Raw genomic sequence first — 17,188 nt, forward strand, 5'->3', positions numbered from 1 at the left:
ATGGGTATACTAATGTCCATACATGTTGGTCCCCCCAACAATATCTACAGTTCATTTACCCTGATAAGGTAAGGGAAGAAATAGCATGGGTTGCTGCTGTACCTTGCGGATTCCTGTGACACCTCAATTCTCTCCCTTTCCTGAAGGATTCTGGATTTCATGTTTTCTCTTCATGGCTTTGCTGCTGCTACTGCTGAGGCAATTTTTCCTCTTCTCCTTGAACTCCTTCCCTTTGATTTCTTTTTCTCTCAGCTGCTATTTGTATTACCTCCTTCACAACAACTTGTGACTCTCCAGGTATTGTGGGGAGTTTATTCCCCATGGAAAGATATAACCACATCAGACCATCTTTGAAATACAGAGATCCACAGTGAATTGAGAATTTTACAGTGTCTAATGAGGAGGTTGGTATATTGACAACTTTCTTACCAGAGGGCATGTTCATGATCCTACACCTCTTTTATATGTCCACCTCCTCTAGCCAACCTGCCTGAGATTGTCAGAGATTTTACTTCACATTGTGTAACATCATGAGTCCCCTTTAGCTTTCTTCTTAGATTCTTAAGGATCCTCTGAGAAATAGTAATAAAAATAGCCAACCCTCTTTACATATTTACTAGAGCCTGGCTTAATCCCTGTACATGTGTAAATGCCTTTGTTCTTTTCAACAACCATATGTGGTGCCTATCTTTATTAGCCTCATGTTCTGATGAGGTAAATTAGAGAAATCACACAACTGTCCAAAGTAACAGAAAGCATAAGTGGAGGGCAGGTTTTTGTTTTTGTTTTTCCATATAACAAAAGTGGGATTCTTCTTGTTGGTGAGATGTCCACTTCTCAATGATTAAAGATCCAGTACCCTTCATTTCCCAGGACTTATTATCTGTATCCAATTGGTAGAGAAGAAAGAACATGAAGCTTTCATGGGCCAGGCATAATCATGGCCATTCACACTCCACTGTCCAGATCTCAGGGTCTTGGTCACATCTAACTACAGGGAGAATGGAAAATGTAGTCCAGGTGCATGCTGAGAAGAGGAGACACAGCTAGCGTCTCTATCACAGTGACCTCCTGAGATCCCATATTTTCCAAAATAAGTACAAAAAAATTGAACTCTACCAGTAAAAAAAGAAAAAAAAAAGCTTTCAAGGAGGCAGAGACCACATAGTATAGTACATGATACATGTGTTGATCGATAAATATTTGTTGAATTAATGAAGGAATAAAATTTTCTACCTATCTCTAAAATGATATGGGATCATGTGTCATTTCCACATGTGCTCCATTTTTAGTTTTGGTTTGAAATAAACAATATTTTAGTATTTGCGATTAGACAATGTGTCCTCAAATGTCTTGTCAATTGCAAATTCAGTGTATTCATCAACCTAGCTGTTCCCATGGGTGACAAATCAGGCTTCATAAAACAACACCCTATCTTTTTTTCACTTCATATACCCAGAGAATTAAAAAAAAACATATTTGTGGGGATAATCTGCTTCTTCATTAAGAGATGTTATGTTGCAAAATGAAGTAATAATTTGATTTATATTTTGCAATATTACATACATTGAGCACACCAAAAGTACCATATATATTTTTTCCTCTGTGCAGTGGCCTTTCTCTTTAAATAGCTCTTAGTTTGCTGTAATAAAGGAATATTATGATTTCATAGGCACTGCCTAAGAAAGAAATTTAATTAGCACAAGTAATTTCAAAATTCATTTAGGATCTTGCAATGAAATATTTTATGGACAGTTAAGGTAGTAAATTATTGATTGGCTAATCAAATTCTCAATTACCGACTAACTGATAAGTTGTCATCTCTCCAATAACAGATATTCTCTGAATGCAATTACCCAGGCTAACTGACTCCCTCAGCATCTATCACACTCCCTTACAAATTAGGGATTTCTTAAATCTCTGCCATTCATTTCTATTCATAGCCCTGGTTTATAAATTTCTGTTCACAGTCACACCCACCCCAGATCAAGCTGCTTTTCATGGATGTCTAACATGCCTAGAGTGTCAGCAAGATAGCATCAACAATTGCAAAGACTTTGAGACTATCAACAGAGTGGTTGTTTTTCTGTCTCAGTCTCCACCACATGTTTAGTATGACAGGCTTCTTAGTGACTCAGTTCCACCAAACCTTGAGTTTCCAGACTCTCAGGCTGATGGACTACTGTGAATCCCCTTCCGGCTAGTAAGTCAAGCCTGGAATTAGCCTCCTTCTTTTATGCCCACTGTTTAATAAGTCTAGAGTTACAACCTCTTTATCTCAAGAGTGATTGATTGTAAGCATTTTTTTTTTCCTTAAAGGAAGAAGTAAGTCTTGTGGGGGCAGGGGGAGATTCCATGTTTTAGAAAACAAATCATGACAATTCCACCCTTTTAACGGCCTAAGTGCTTATTCATCTAAGTTCTATATTTAATGACTCAACAAATATTTACCATATGACATTCTGAATGATATCTACCTTCACCGAACTTGATATAGGGGATAAAGATAAGTTGAGAAAGATAGGGAGACCTCCCTGCCAAAAAAGAGGCAATGGAACCAGATTTTAGAGAGAGTCAATGTTGTCTTTCTGCCAAAAATGATATTTTAGATGAGAACTGAAGACATAGAAAGGGGGAAGTATATTCTATGTCAAGATTTGTAAAACTTTACTTATATACCTACCAAGTTCACGACTTTTGCCATATTATTCATATCCATTAATATTATCTACTACTTATTTTTAATCATTTTCAGAATTTAAGTTAAAATTGTCTTAAAAGACAAGATTATTTCATTTTCATAAGAATAACATTAAAACCATGTATTATAGGCAGAAGATATCTCTGAAAACAAATACACTGATATAAAACATGTAATTCAATCTTAGCTAATTACTGCCTCCTGCAGAAAGTTCTGAGCCTAAGACTTTCCATCCCACTTAAAAGAGGATATTAGAAATCTTAAGGTTAAGCAAACAAATACATTCACTTAGTATAAAAGTGAGACTTTCTCATTGACGTAACCTAATCAGAAGATAAATAACTCTTCTTAACCTGTGATAGAATGATATTCAAACTCTGAGGATCAGTCTAAAATGGCTTCTCATACCACTTATGATACATGCCTCACATCTACAGAGACACAGGCTCAACATAAAGGACAAGCAGAGAATAGAGCCCAGAAGCAGAGCAGAAAAAGAAACATCTGAGAAGCTTGTAATCACAGTTTATAACTTGAGCATGACTGTGGGAGAACAAAATGCCAGAACTGTCCATAGAGATGTAAAAAGTGATCTGATCATATAGGGCTTTCTAAGTTATATTCCAATACCTCTTGAGGACCAATGGTGCATAGATTCATACCCCTCTGGTTGAGAACATGGTTTGGACTAAAGAGGAAGACATTTTTCCATTGCTTTTCAATGTGCCCATCACCACTCTTCCTGTTTTCATCATGACTTGGGCCTTTGATTAATGAGCATAACTTTTGCAATCCATTTATTATGTGTCAGATGCTCAAGTTAACAATGCAGAATTATTGTATTTTAAGCCTGTTCCTAAGCAAAGAAGGATTATTAGCATCAAATCATTGAAAAATTAATGGTCTCATTTAAATATAAATTAGGACTATCAATAGGAAGATACATCCTTTCCAAGGGCAAGATGCTCACAATTCTAACTCCTAAATTGATTAAGAATGTAAATTTTAAAGAACAGTATTAACTAGAAAAATGAGTGGAGATGTGTATATAATTATCTTAAGAATATGGAATATTTATGACATATATACTCAAGCATCTCAAAATTACTGAGACACCTGTTCTTTGATCTTTGTTTAAGAATATCCTCCTACATTGGGGCGCCTGGGTGGCGCAGTTGGTTAAGCGTCCGACTTCAGCCAGGTCACGATCTCGCGGTCCGGGAGTTCGAGCCCCGTGTCGGGCTCTGGGCTGATGGCTCAGAGCCTGGAGCCTGTTTCCAATTCTGTGTCTCCCTCTCTCTCTGCCCCTCCCCTGTTCATGCTCTGTCTCTCTCTGTCCCAAAAATAAATAAACGTTGAAAAAAAAAATTTTTTTTAAAAAAGAATATCCGCCTACAAACAAGATAAAAGCCTTGGACTTAAGGAGAATTCTGCTAGTTTGGTTCTTGTGAATAGTGAATAGGTGCATCCCATCTGGAGGGTCAATGGTACACAAGAGACTTGCCAGCTTCAATTTATGTCTGTGAGCAGATGGCTGTTATGGAATGCATAAGCCTATCCTCACAACCTTAAGGTAAAGCCGGACTCAATAGAAATTTGATTTTTTTCAAAGAGCATGTAGTGAAGCCCTAAGTTCAGGAGGGACCTCCTATTTGTAGAAGTCATCAGTGCTGAAGCCCTCAGGAGAGGTTTGTTATACATATATCAGAAGGCATATTTTTTTTAAATATGAAATTTATTGTCAAATTGGTTTCCATACAACACCCAATGCTCATCCCAACAGGTGCCCTCCTCAATACTCATCACCCACCCTCCCCTCCCTCCCATTACCCCCACCCCACAACCCTCAGTTTGTTCTCAGTTTTTACGAGTCTCTTATGTTTTGGCTCCCTCCCTCTCTAACCTTTTTTTTTTTTTCCCCTTCCACTCCCCCATGGTCTTCTGTTAAGTTTCTCAGGATCCACATAGGAGTGAAAACATATGGTATCTGTCTTTCTCTGTATGACTTATTTCACTTAGCATAACACTCTCCAGTCCCATCCACATTGCTACAAAAGGCCATATTTCATTCTTTCTCATTGCCACATAGTATTCTGTTGTATATATAAACCACAATTTCTTTATCCAGTCATCAGTTGATAGACATTTAGGCTCTTTCCATAATTTGGCTATTGTTGAGAGTGCTGCTATAAACATTGGGGTACAAGTGCCCCTATGCATCAACACTCCTGTATCCCTTGGGTAAATTCCTAGCAGTGCTATTGCTGGGTCATAGGGTAGATCTATTTTTATATTTTGAGGAACCTCCACACTGTTTTTCAGAGTGGCTGCACCAGTTTGCATTCCCACCAACAGTGCAAGAGGGTTTCCGTTTCTCCACATCCTCACCAGCATCTACAGTCTCCTGATTTGTTCATTTTGGCCACTCTGACTGGCGTGAGGTGGTATCTGAGTGTGGTTTTGATTTGTATTTCCCTGATGAGGAGCGACGTTGAGCATCTTTTCGTGTGCCTGTTGGCCATCTGGATGTCAGAAGGCGTATTTTCATTGAAAAAGTCTTACATTTCCCTGAATATGACATATACGCAAATGCATGTGTGTAATGATCATAATTGTTTTAAAAAAATTAGGTACTGAATAAGTACTGTATGCCAGGTGTTACACAAAGCTCACTACATGCATTAGCACATTTACTGCTACCTATTGTTTATATCAGTGGCTTTCAAACTTTTTTTTTTTATCACAGTTCACAGTAAGAAACACATTTTATATACTACTAAAGAAACATACACTCATAGATCTATTTTGTTCTGTTCTAGTATATGGTGTTTGGGAAAATGTTTATCTTGATCTCCTAAATTCATTACACAAACCACTTATGGACTTGAAAACGGACTGAAAAACACTGCTTTATGTGGGTGATACTATTATTTAGGAGTTAGACATCTACCTACTTGAGTTTTTAAGTGATCAGTCACTGAATTGAAACGTGTGCTTGTGTGTGTGTTTATTCAATGCACAGGAAATATTATGTGTTCTGAGTACATGTGTATTTGTGCATACCATACTATGTTGTTATAGTTTCATTTTCAACTGGTTTAATCAACAATGCCATGAAGACACTGGCTACATTTTTTGGCAAAAATAAAGTTATTAAACAATTTCACACCTTATTGTGAAATGAAAATTAAAAGAACAATGAGATACTTTTTTTTTTACAACCACTGTGTCTCTGTTGGAGTGAATTTAAATGTGTACAAGCTATCTGCAGGGTAATTTGATAATGTGTATCAAAAGCCTCAACAATATGTATAAACAATGAAGCAAATATTCAATTACTAGCAATTTATCCTAAGGAAGTAATTAAGCGTATGGTCAAACTTTTAGCATAATTAACTGCAAGGCTGCTTGCTTTACAGTTGGTTGTAGTAGTGAAAAACTTAACCATAATTTTCAACAACTGAGAATTGGCTAGATGTAATAGTAAATATTCATGCAATGGAGGGTCCCTACGCCATTAAAATGGCATTTGACAGATGATTTTGACGTTGAAATACGCTTCTAGTTTTTATTCAAAAAAGAAGAGAGAGAGTAAGTATGTAATGGTAAGAACTAGGTAGTACTTACCAGACTTAGGGATTGAAAGTGGGAAAACAGTAGGGAGGGTCTGCCAATTATATCTATAGATACTATCAGATCAAGTATCAGAATGTGTCTCTGGGGTATTGGAAATGTGTTGAGCACAGTGATGCCAGGGAGAAAAAACGTAGGCAATGAGGAGAAGGCATGGTCATGAGAGGTTTGACAGAAGGAAGATGAGTGGAGAAGGGAACATGGGAAGAAGAGGCTTAAGATGTTCTCTATGCAATTTTGGTCTCTGATGTGTTTGCTCATAGACTTCTTAAGAAAAACTATAGGACAGCTGACATTATCCACCAAGGCTTGATGGGTTGTATTGCTGTTTACTGGACTAAAACTCTGGGCTAAGCCTGATTCATGAGGTGTCCAGGTTTTTTTTTTTTTTTGTATTACTTGCAAAATATCTAATAAAATAAATATATAATAAATGTGTAATATATTATTGAAACTTACTTTTTCATAAGTAATTTTTTTTTTGCCCATTGTAAAGACACAGCTGAAAATGAGCTATGGAATCACCTTGTTTTGTTCTGTGTTCTCTTCTGTAAAATGTGATAGTAACAAATTACTTACCATATTGTGTTGGTGCATGCTGGTTAAAAGTCTACTGGAATAACTGATATGTATCAAGCCTTAAATCCGTGGCAATTGATATTACTATTATTTTAATTAATCTTCACTATTATTATATTTCTATTAATACTTCCAGTATCTTGGGGCACCTGGGTGGCTCAGTGAGTTAAGTGTCCGACTTCGGCTCAGGTCATGATCTTGCAGTTTGTGAGTTTGAGTCCCACGTCGGGGCTCAGAGCCCCATGTCCAGCTCAGAGCCTGGAGCCTGCTTCCGATTCTGTGTCTCCCCCTCTCTCTATGCCTCTCCCCTGTTCACGCTCTCTCAATAATAAATAAACGTTAAAAAAAAATACTTCCAGTATCTTACCATTACGTCTAACTTTGCATTTAACAACTTATAATGATAGACACACCTGGCTGTTTATTCCACATTATTCTTATTATTCATGCTCATTTTTAATTTATTTGATTTTTAAAATTATAATTTTGAATTTCAAGGAAAACCCTTTTAGGTTTGATTGTGAATGTTGGCCTTAGGCTTGGGTTTTATTTGCAAAAGATTAAAATTTTCACATTTTATGTACAATATGAGTGACTGACACATTCATTGCATTACTATATTCTATGCAGCATTTTATGTCCACTGTAGTAACTCATTCAAACCTTATAAAACTCTATGAAATAGTTATTACTAACATCCAGAACTTAAAATTGAGAAATAGTTATTATTAACATCCAGAACTTAAAACTGAGAAAACTGAGGGTCACAATGGCTAAGTAATTTGTCTAACATCATAGAGCTGATAACTGGCAGAGCTGGTATTTGAACCCAGGAAATATGACCCTATGTCTGCTCTCCCATTATACTTATGCTTTCCCGCTTTCATGACCCTGATTTACTATCTTAGTAAGTATGTGTGTATTTTTCTATTCAGTTAATCACTTATATCTCAGTATGGACATTTAATTGGTATTATAGCTATTATAATTTCTTTCACTTACTTTCATTTATATGCTAGCTGTTTATTGCTGGACACATAGTATAAACAATCATGATTCCCACATTTTTCTTCTATCCAGACACTAAATCCCTTTGATACAACCATGTTCTTAAATAATGCCTTTGCTTTTTTAGACATATAACCATATAATAAGTGAATAATGAAATTATTGGCCATTTCCCATATAACCAATAAGGAATTTATTATCTGTTTAGATATAACTGTTTCCTTTTGATCGAATTGATTAAGCAAGTTTTGATAAATATTAAGTTATACAGATTTTGATAATTTATTTTATTAGCAATTTTAATGGGTATTCCCTGGGTTGAATTTTCCTAATTTTTTTTTTTAAAGAGAGAGAGACAGAGACAGAGAGAGAGAGAATAGGTGAGAGGCAAGAAAGGGGGGGAGGCGGAGAATCCCAAGCAGGTTCCATGCCTACTGTGGAGCCCAGCGTGGGGCTTGATTCAATGACCCTGAAAATCAAGACCTGAGACAAAATCAACAGTCCAACCCTCAACCAACTGAGCCACCCAGGTGCCCCAAACTTTTCCTAACTTTAACATAAAATATGCAACTGATGATTTTGGAGGGGAAAAAAAAACTTTCTTTGTTGATGGTATGTTATATTTTATATTTATTTATATTTCCTTTTGAAATTTTATATTTTTGTGATATTATTCTTAATTTCAATGCAATTATTTCCTTTTAAGTTGTATTTATTTATTATTTTCACTTAAGTAATCTCTACACTCAACCTGGGGCTTGAACTAATGACCCCAAGATCAAAGTTGCACACTACTGAGTCAGCCAGACAGCCCCAATTATGTGTTCATGGATAACTTTTCTTTCTTTTGTAATCGTTCTATAATATTACTTTTAAAAATACAAGGACAAGCAAATTAAATTGGGGAAATCTTGAGCATAATGAATAGAGAATTTTTGTATTTATATTTTAATGGTGGCGCATACATTTTTGTAAAGGCAGAAATCTTCCATATGCCATTACTCTTTTTGCAAAACCATAATTAACAATTAATGAGAGCACACTACACATTACTTTCCAATGGTCAATGAGACTTTTAAATGCAAATTTGGGGGCTTGAAAATCATTAAGGGGCAATTTGCTCATCATAATTAAGATGAAATTAAACTTTAAAGCACTGCATCAAAGTTTGGAGACTGTAGTCAATTAAAACAGCTATAGAAAAATCACCACAAATGAAAATATGCTGAATAAATGTAACATGGAAAGAGGTTATTATACAGTTTTAGATAATTGGCTATATTTCATATTAAGTCATGTGTTCTTTGACATATATCAGTAAGGTAATTAATATTAATCCAAACAAATTTAAACTGAACTTGATAATGATAATATAAGAATCATATATTCAGTTGGTTCTCTTCTTTTTGCCAGAAAGAAGTTCACAATACAAAATATTGTTTCATCCAACACTAACAAGGTCAACATAGCAATTTACATGTTGAAAAGTATCACCAAGGGAGAAAAATTGTCATAGATTATGAATGAGTACTTATGGGTTTTTTTGACATTTTTCAAGAGAATATACAAGGAAACATGGGACATGAAATACTGAGATCATATTATACAATCAATCCTCATTAAGTATGAATTCCATATTTGTGAATTCATCTACTTGCTAAATTTATTTGTCAACCCAAAATCAATATTCACAGAACATTTGAGATCATCCATGGGCATGCAGAGCAGAGAAAAGGAGTGAGCAAAAGAAAGAAAATGAGAGAATGAGAGAATGAAAATAAGCTAAGTTTCCCTCCCCATTTTCAGTTCTTGGATCTGTTTCCTTTGGAGGCCTATTGAACATGCTAGCTCTTGAGTTTCATGAAACACCCTAGCATCCTTGGAATAAATGCTCATTGTTTGCTTAGGATAGAGCATGTGTGCTTTTGTTACTTGTAATCAAACTGTCTGCTTTTATGCATAGACACAAAAAAGATTCCCAAATCTCTAAAAAAAATAATTGCCTTTCTTGGTATTTTCAGGCCATTATTTCCATTTATTGGTTTCTAATGTGGCTATTGAGAAGTTAGGTGTGTCTGTACTAAATTCATTTCTCTGTGATTGCTTTAACAACTTTGTCTTTGGAATTCTACAGTTTTATTATAATATATCTATTTATTTATTTACTTTTATGTACTTATTTTCATTTATTCTGACCACTACTCACTGGTGACTTTCAATAAAGATAATTTTCATTCATTTTATTTTCAAAGAGCTATATATACTCTGTCCTTTCTATTTTGTCTCTCTGAAAATCATATTAGTGCTATGCATGCTAATTAGTGCTGAGAGAATTTATCATCCTCTCATTTATATATCCTAATTTCTATTTGAGATTTATAGGTTTTTCTTGTTGTAATCCGGATAATAAATCCAGCTCTCTGGATTTCTAATTTCTCTCTCCTTATGTTTAATCTGCTGCAAAATAGTCATTGAAAATATAATTACAACTTTAATAATTTTTTTTCATTCCAAGGAAATGTGTATTTTTTTAAAAGACGTACTTTTTTCAAAGTCAACAGTGTCTCATTCATTAATCATATTTCCAATCCTTTTTTTTTCCACTATGGTTTGAATATTTATGTCTCCTCAAAATTCATATTTTGAAATCCTAGTGCCCAATATGATAGTATCAGGGGGTGGGGCCTTTGTGAAGTGCTTAAGTCATGAGGGTGAGGCCCTATGAATAGGATAACAGGTCGTATAAAAGACACCCCACAGAGCTCTCCAGATCTTCTACCTTGTGAAAATAGTCTGCAACTCTGACTGGGTAGGGGCCTTCACCAGAACCTGACTATGCTGGCACTCTGGTCTTGAAATTTCAGCCTCCAGATCTCTGAGAAATCTGTTTTTGTTGCTTTTAAGCCTATCCAGTCTGTGGTATTTTGTTATAGCAGCCTGCATAAACTCAATTTCTTTATATACATTAAATTCCATTGTTTTATATTTTAAATCTGATAAAGTCAATGATTCAAAATTTTGCAGGCACAATTCAGCAGGTTTGTTTTTGTTTTGGTTTTTGGTTTTTGGTTTTTTGTTTTGTTTTGTTTTGCTTTTTGCTGACTCTTGCTTACGGGACCATGTTTTCTCAGGGGCCTTGGAATTTCCTTAAATTTTTAGCTCATTCCAATTGGTATTTTACTTAATGAAATTCAAAGAAGGCCCTGAGTATAAAGTCTGTCCTTCCATATAGTATTTGTTTGTGCTTCTGTCAGAGACATTGCCAAGTACACTGGGTCACCACATATTTGGACTTGGCTTTTCCTTCCTCATTTACCAAAAACTAAAAATGAAGCAGGTGTTTTCAAGCATTTCACTCTGATAAAAGACCTCCAATTTAAAATGCCACTCTGTACATAGACCTAACACATTTGTCAGCCCTCTTTCTGTACATGTTAAAACTTGACTGTAGCCATCATTGATTAGCTTACATCTGCAGGGTTATTCACAGCAGAAATATTATCTCTCCAGATACAATCTCTCTGTTTCTAGCCACTGAGGAATTTCTATCTACAGATACAAATTTCTGTGCATAGACTAGATATGGAAATGATATTGATATAGATATTCTTTTATATTTCGTACAGAATTTTTATGTGTTCTCTAGCATGAATATTTCTCTGGATATATTGTCATCAACATTTCCAGAAACAGAAGTAAGATTTAAGAATAAATTGTTTTATAGAGGAGGAAGCTACCAATCTTACCACCTTTGCTTTTCATGTTGCTATGATAAAAATAATTTCATTATTAAATATATACCATAGACTGAAAAATACATATATATTTGTAGAAAATACAAATATAAGTAAAATGTTATCAAAGCCTTGATGATGTTGAACTTAATTAACAATACTTACCTGCTTGCCATAATTTCCTAGTAATTATTAGAATACATGTGTGTGTGTGTGTGTGTGTGTGTGTGCATATATATGAAAATATATATGATAAGAGTATTTAGGAGTAGAAATGTTTAAAACTTTGGTTTAAAATATTAAGGTAAAGAAGTGGGAATTTCTTTTCTTCCCCATTTTGTAGTAAGCAGGAAGCAGCTGAGATTGCTTTAGGAAAAATAATACTTTGTGAACACCAGACTATAATGGCAGAAAATAACACACAAATAGAATGGGGATTTTTCACAGAAAATAAATAAGGCAACAGAAGTTAATCAGTATAAGCCACATATTGATTCCTCAAGATTACTGTGGGTAGGGTTGGAAAAAAATATACAATTTGAACAGAGGGGAAACACGAATACCAAATAAAAGATAAATACACAACAAAAAATCATAAAATATTACAGAAAAATTATAAAATGAAAGAAAGGTGACAACCTTAGCAATCAAAACTGGTATCTGAGAAAATGCAGTTAAAATGGCAGGTTACATGTATTTAAAAAAGAATAAAATTATTATTGTAAATGAGGATATCACATGAAGGAAATAAAAACTGTATTGTTCAAGTTTTCTTAAAAATGAAAAGTAAGAATCAAAGTTAACCCAGGAATGAAGTAATGGATTAATATTAGATAGGTGTAATTGTAAGCCAATGTAATTGAAGAGATTACATATTTTTAAAGCTTAAATTACTATTTTCCTGGAGTCAGTTCTCTACTGGTCTCTCATGTTTCTGCACTCTTATGAGCAGAGACACTGACAGCTTTCATCCCAACACCTTTTCAAGCATGCCAATATAGATATCACATAGAAACACAATATCTACCAGTAGAATTGTTTGCTATTCACTATATTAAAAACATAGTCTCTATCTAGGGTAAAGGTTGGGCCATTTGTTTCACATCTCATTATAAAAGATTGAATTTTCTGAGCTTAAGATTCTTTAACTGTTATATAAACTCACTACATGCATTGCATTCATCTGAGCAGCTCTATGTGCCTGGATGACACCTGGGATCAAGAGGAACCAAAGAGAATGAAGCTTCATGATGACTGCTGTGTCATGACTAATGAAATCCTTTGTCTTTGAACCAGGACTCTTAGATCTTCTGCCAGCATCCATGAAAATGTGGCATTCTAGCTTATTAGCATGCAGGTAAGATGAAAACTATTCACCTTATGTGGATATACCACAGTTTGCTTGTTCATTCACCTATAGAAGCTCATATTGGATATATTCAATTTTTGATAATCATGAATAAAGCTGCTATTAGTATTTAGATTCAAGTATCTGCATATTTTCAATCAGTTGAGTAAATACTTAGGAACAAAACTGCCAGATCATGTAGTAAGACAATGTTTAGTTTCATAAGAAACTGTTTACTGTCTTCCAAAATGTCTGTACCATTTTTCATTCCCACCAGCATTAAATGAGAGTTCCTCTACCACTGCTCATCTTTGCGAGCAACTGAAGTTGTCAGGTTTTTGGAGTTTAGTCATTTTATTCTTTTTTTTTTTATTTGAGAGAGAGAGAAAGAGAGACAGAGAGCGTGTGCATGTAAGAGGCGAAGACTGGCAGAGAGATACAAAGAGAGAATCTTAAGCAGGCTCCACATTCAGCACAGAGCTCTATCCCATGACCCTGGGGCTCTAACCCACAACCCTGGGATAATGACCTGAGCTGAAATCAAGAGTCAGTCACTCAACCAACTAAGCCACCCAGACACCCTGGAGTTTAGTCATTTTATTAGGCTTGTGGAGGTATATATCTCTTCCTTGGTGAAGTGTACGTTCAAGTCTTTTGTGTATTCTTAAATGAGATTGCTGTTTTCCTATTTTTGAGTCTCAAGGATTATTTATATATTTTGTATACAAGGCCTTAAACAGATATATGTTTTGCATATAATTTCTTCCATTGTGTGGCTTATCTCTTCAACTTCCCAACTGTTTTTCATAAAGATGAAGTTTTTAATTTTTATACGGTCCAAATTACTACTTTTTTCTTGTATGTATTATGTTATTGATGTTTTACCTAAACTTCCATTGTCAAATATGAGGTCATTTGGATTTTTCCCCATGTTTCCTTTTAGAAGTTTTATATTTAAGTCTATGACCAGTTGAGATAAGTAATAGAATTTTATTTTATTTTATTTATTTCAAATATTTGTTTATTTTGAGAGAGTGCATGAGCAGGGGAGAGACAGAGAGAGAGAGAGGGAGAAAGAATCCCAAGAAGGCTCCATGCTGTCAGAGTAGAGCCCCAATGTGGGACTTGATCTCACAAACCATGAGATCAGGACCTGAAATCAGGGTTGGACACTTAACTGACTGAGCCACCCAGGCATCCCAGTAATAGAATTTTAAATTCATCAGTTGCAAACAATTGGAGAGCTGGAAAGTACAAAGTATTGCCTGGATATGGAATATAGGAACACGTCTACTCTATATTTTTCACCACAGTTTTAAAAAATTATTTCTTAAAAAAATATTGTATTCAATTTTTATAAAGTCATTATATTAAAATGGGGAAAAAAGCAGGTGCTATTACCACCACTATTTTAGAAAGGAAAAAGAAAAAGAAAAAATGATAAATATCAAAAAGATAAGAAAAATTACATTATTTGAAGATAAAATTATTACATTTATAGAAAATTATAATTATTAAAATGGGATGCCTGGGTACTATATAGAATATATGTATCTATAATATATATTAGCAATGACCTACTTGAAAATGTGAAAGAAAAAAAAGATTATAGCTACAATAAAAATTTAAATAAGAGTAAATTAAAAAGAACTGTGTAAAAACGGGGCATCTGAATGCCTCAGCTGGTTGAATGTCTGACTATTGGTTTCAGCTCAGGTCATGATCCTAGGGTCATGGTATTTAAGGCTTGATCCCGTCCTTCATGTGGAGCCTGCTTAAGATTCTCTCTCATCCTCTCTGCCCCTCTCCCCCACTCTCTCTCTCACTCTCTCTCTCTCTCAAAAAGGAAAAAAAACCAAAAACCAAAAACCAAAAAACTATGTAAACAAAACAAAAAACTATGTAAACAAAACAAAAACTATGTAAAACCTTAACAGAGAAAACTATGCTAGTCTGGTAAACAATATTATTTCAATCTCAATAAGAATCTCAACTAAATAGTTAAGAAATTAAGAAGGGCACCTGTTGGGATGAGCCCTGGGTGTTATATGTAAATGATGAATCACTGGGTTCTACTCCTGAAACCAAGACTACACTGTATGTTAACCAACTTGATTTAATCAACTAATTAAAAAAAAAAACCTCAATAGATTCAATTTTTAAAAAAAGAAATTTACAAGGTAATACATATGCTATATATAAAATTCTATAGATGCTATAATAATCAAGAACAATGAGGTCAGACAAGTACCATGACGTAAAAACATGTTAAGAGCTGGAGTAATTTTAACCTTCTAGTACTGGCACAAGAATGGAAAAATATATGAGTAGTACTGAACAAAAAGTAGAGAAACATAGGTGCTGACACCAAAGAATACATTATATGACAAAATTCATAGTTCACTTCTTTGGGGGAAAATGCTCTAGTAAATGAATGACTTTGGGCAAACTTGTTAGCCATGTTATTTCCACTGTTAATAAATCTTATTAAGAATAATCAATAGGAATGAAAGAAAGTTTCACAGAAAATGATTAATATGTCCAGTAAGCTATAAGGTCAACTTCATTAGTAACCAGGAAAAAGCAAAAATGAAGGTGTATCTTTTTTTTTTCTCATCAGTTTGGAAAAATAAATTATCACAATGCTGATGAATGTGATTATAGTAGGATACTCCAACATTTAGCTGGTGGGAATATAATTTATATTGCCCATGTATATAAGAAATAAAACCATAATAACATTATTTATTCTTTTACATTATTATGGCTGGATACAGCCATACAAATGGTATGGATAATGTTTGAAAAAATATACACTTTCTGCAGACACTTACATATCTAGTACCATGAAACATAAATGTGAAATTTATTAGAGAAAACAAACAGGCAGAGCATCCCAAAGAAAGGTACATTTAACCCTGGCATTGATGCCTCAGGGGAAGGAATCCAGGAGAGAGAACTATACCCCATAACACCATAAATTTGTAGGAAAGTTGGAAGGGGTTGCATGGAATATCTAGTCAAATAATAGATCACAGTGAAAGATTCCCAGTGAAGCAACAGTCTTGTTAGATGGGAAACTTTGGGAGTTCATCAGCTGCTGTTAATTACTTCTCTTGGGGCTGGCTAAAACCTGCTGAGCTAAAAAATAAACCTTAAGGAGGAAGGAAGCAAGTTTTCAGAGCTATCCAGATCCTCTCTACTCACATCAAAATGATAATGGTGGCCATCACTGGAGAAAGATGAGGGATAATACGTGGGGAGGTATGTGAAGATAACTTGGCTTTGTACATTATGTATTCTCTGTGGTTGGAATTTGTTTACCAGAAAATTAATATAAAATAAGACATTGCTTTTGCCTTGAAGTAGTATAAGGGCTAAAAGCATGCTATTCTTTCTAATGATAAATGGTATGAGTTTAAAGGTATTCTAATGTCTGGGTAGATAAGGAATGTTTAAATATGAGGAAATGCATAAAGAATAAATTTAAAAACTTTCCTCAGGGCACTATACAAGAATTCTTTCAGTTGCTCTCAGCTAAAGTCACTCAGCAAACAAAACAAAACAAAACAAAACAAAACACAAAAACCCAGAACAACCTCACTTTGCTTCTTTAAGGGAGCAATTACAGTCATTTTGTTAACAGGCCAGGCCTTTTGTAACTGTTTTGTCCTACAAATAAATGCATGCTGAATATTTGGATTCTTGCCAATGGAGACCCACAACAGCTGAGAGAAGATGATGGAAAATAGCCCCTAAGCAGGTAAGCAATTCACTGCTTTTTTGCATCTGACCACAGACACTAGACAGAAGTGTTTATTAAATCAGGCAGAATGTAGAACCTTTATGGCTTTTAATGGAAGCTGCATGTAAAGTGAGTTATTTGCAAACACAGATCTACTTCTTCCTACCTTTGGCTCAACAAAGTAGGCATCTCCTGTTGTGTTCTGCCACATCACTACCCTGGTGCAGAAAAACATTTTTCTTCTAACTTTTATCTTTTGAAAGGGAATCTAATTAAATTGTGATTGCTGCATTCATTTTACAGATGTAATATCTGTTTTGCTTCATGGACTCAGCAGTTGGGACAGTGGACCTGCCATCCTGCTCAGTAAGTGGATCTCATGAATACTATGAAAGAGACCCAACAAAAAACCCATAACAAGTGCTGCTCTGTGGGAAAGA

The sequence above is a fragment of the Prionailurus viverrinus genome, chromosome D2 (assembly GCF_022837055.1).
Source record: "Prionailurus viverrinus isolate Anna chromosome D2, UM_Priviv_1.0, whole genome shotgun sequence".
Classification (NCBI taxonomy): Eukaryota; Metazoa; Chordata; class Mammalia; order Carnivora; family Felidae; genus Prionailurus; species Prionailurus viverrinus.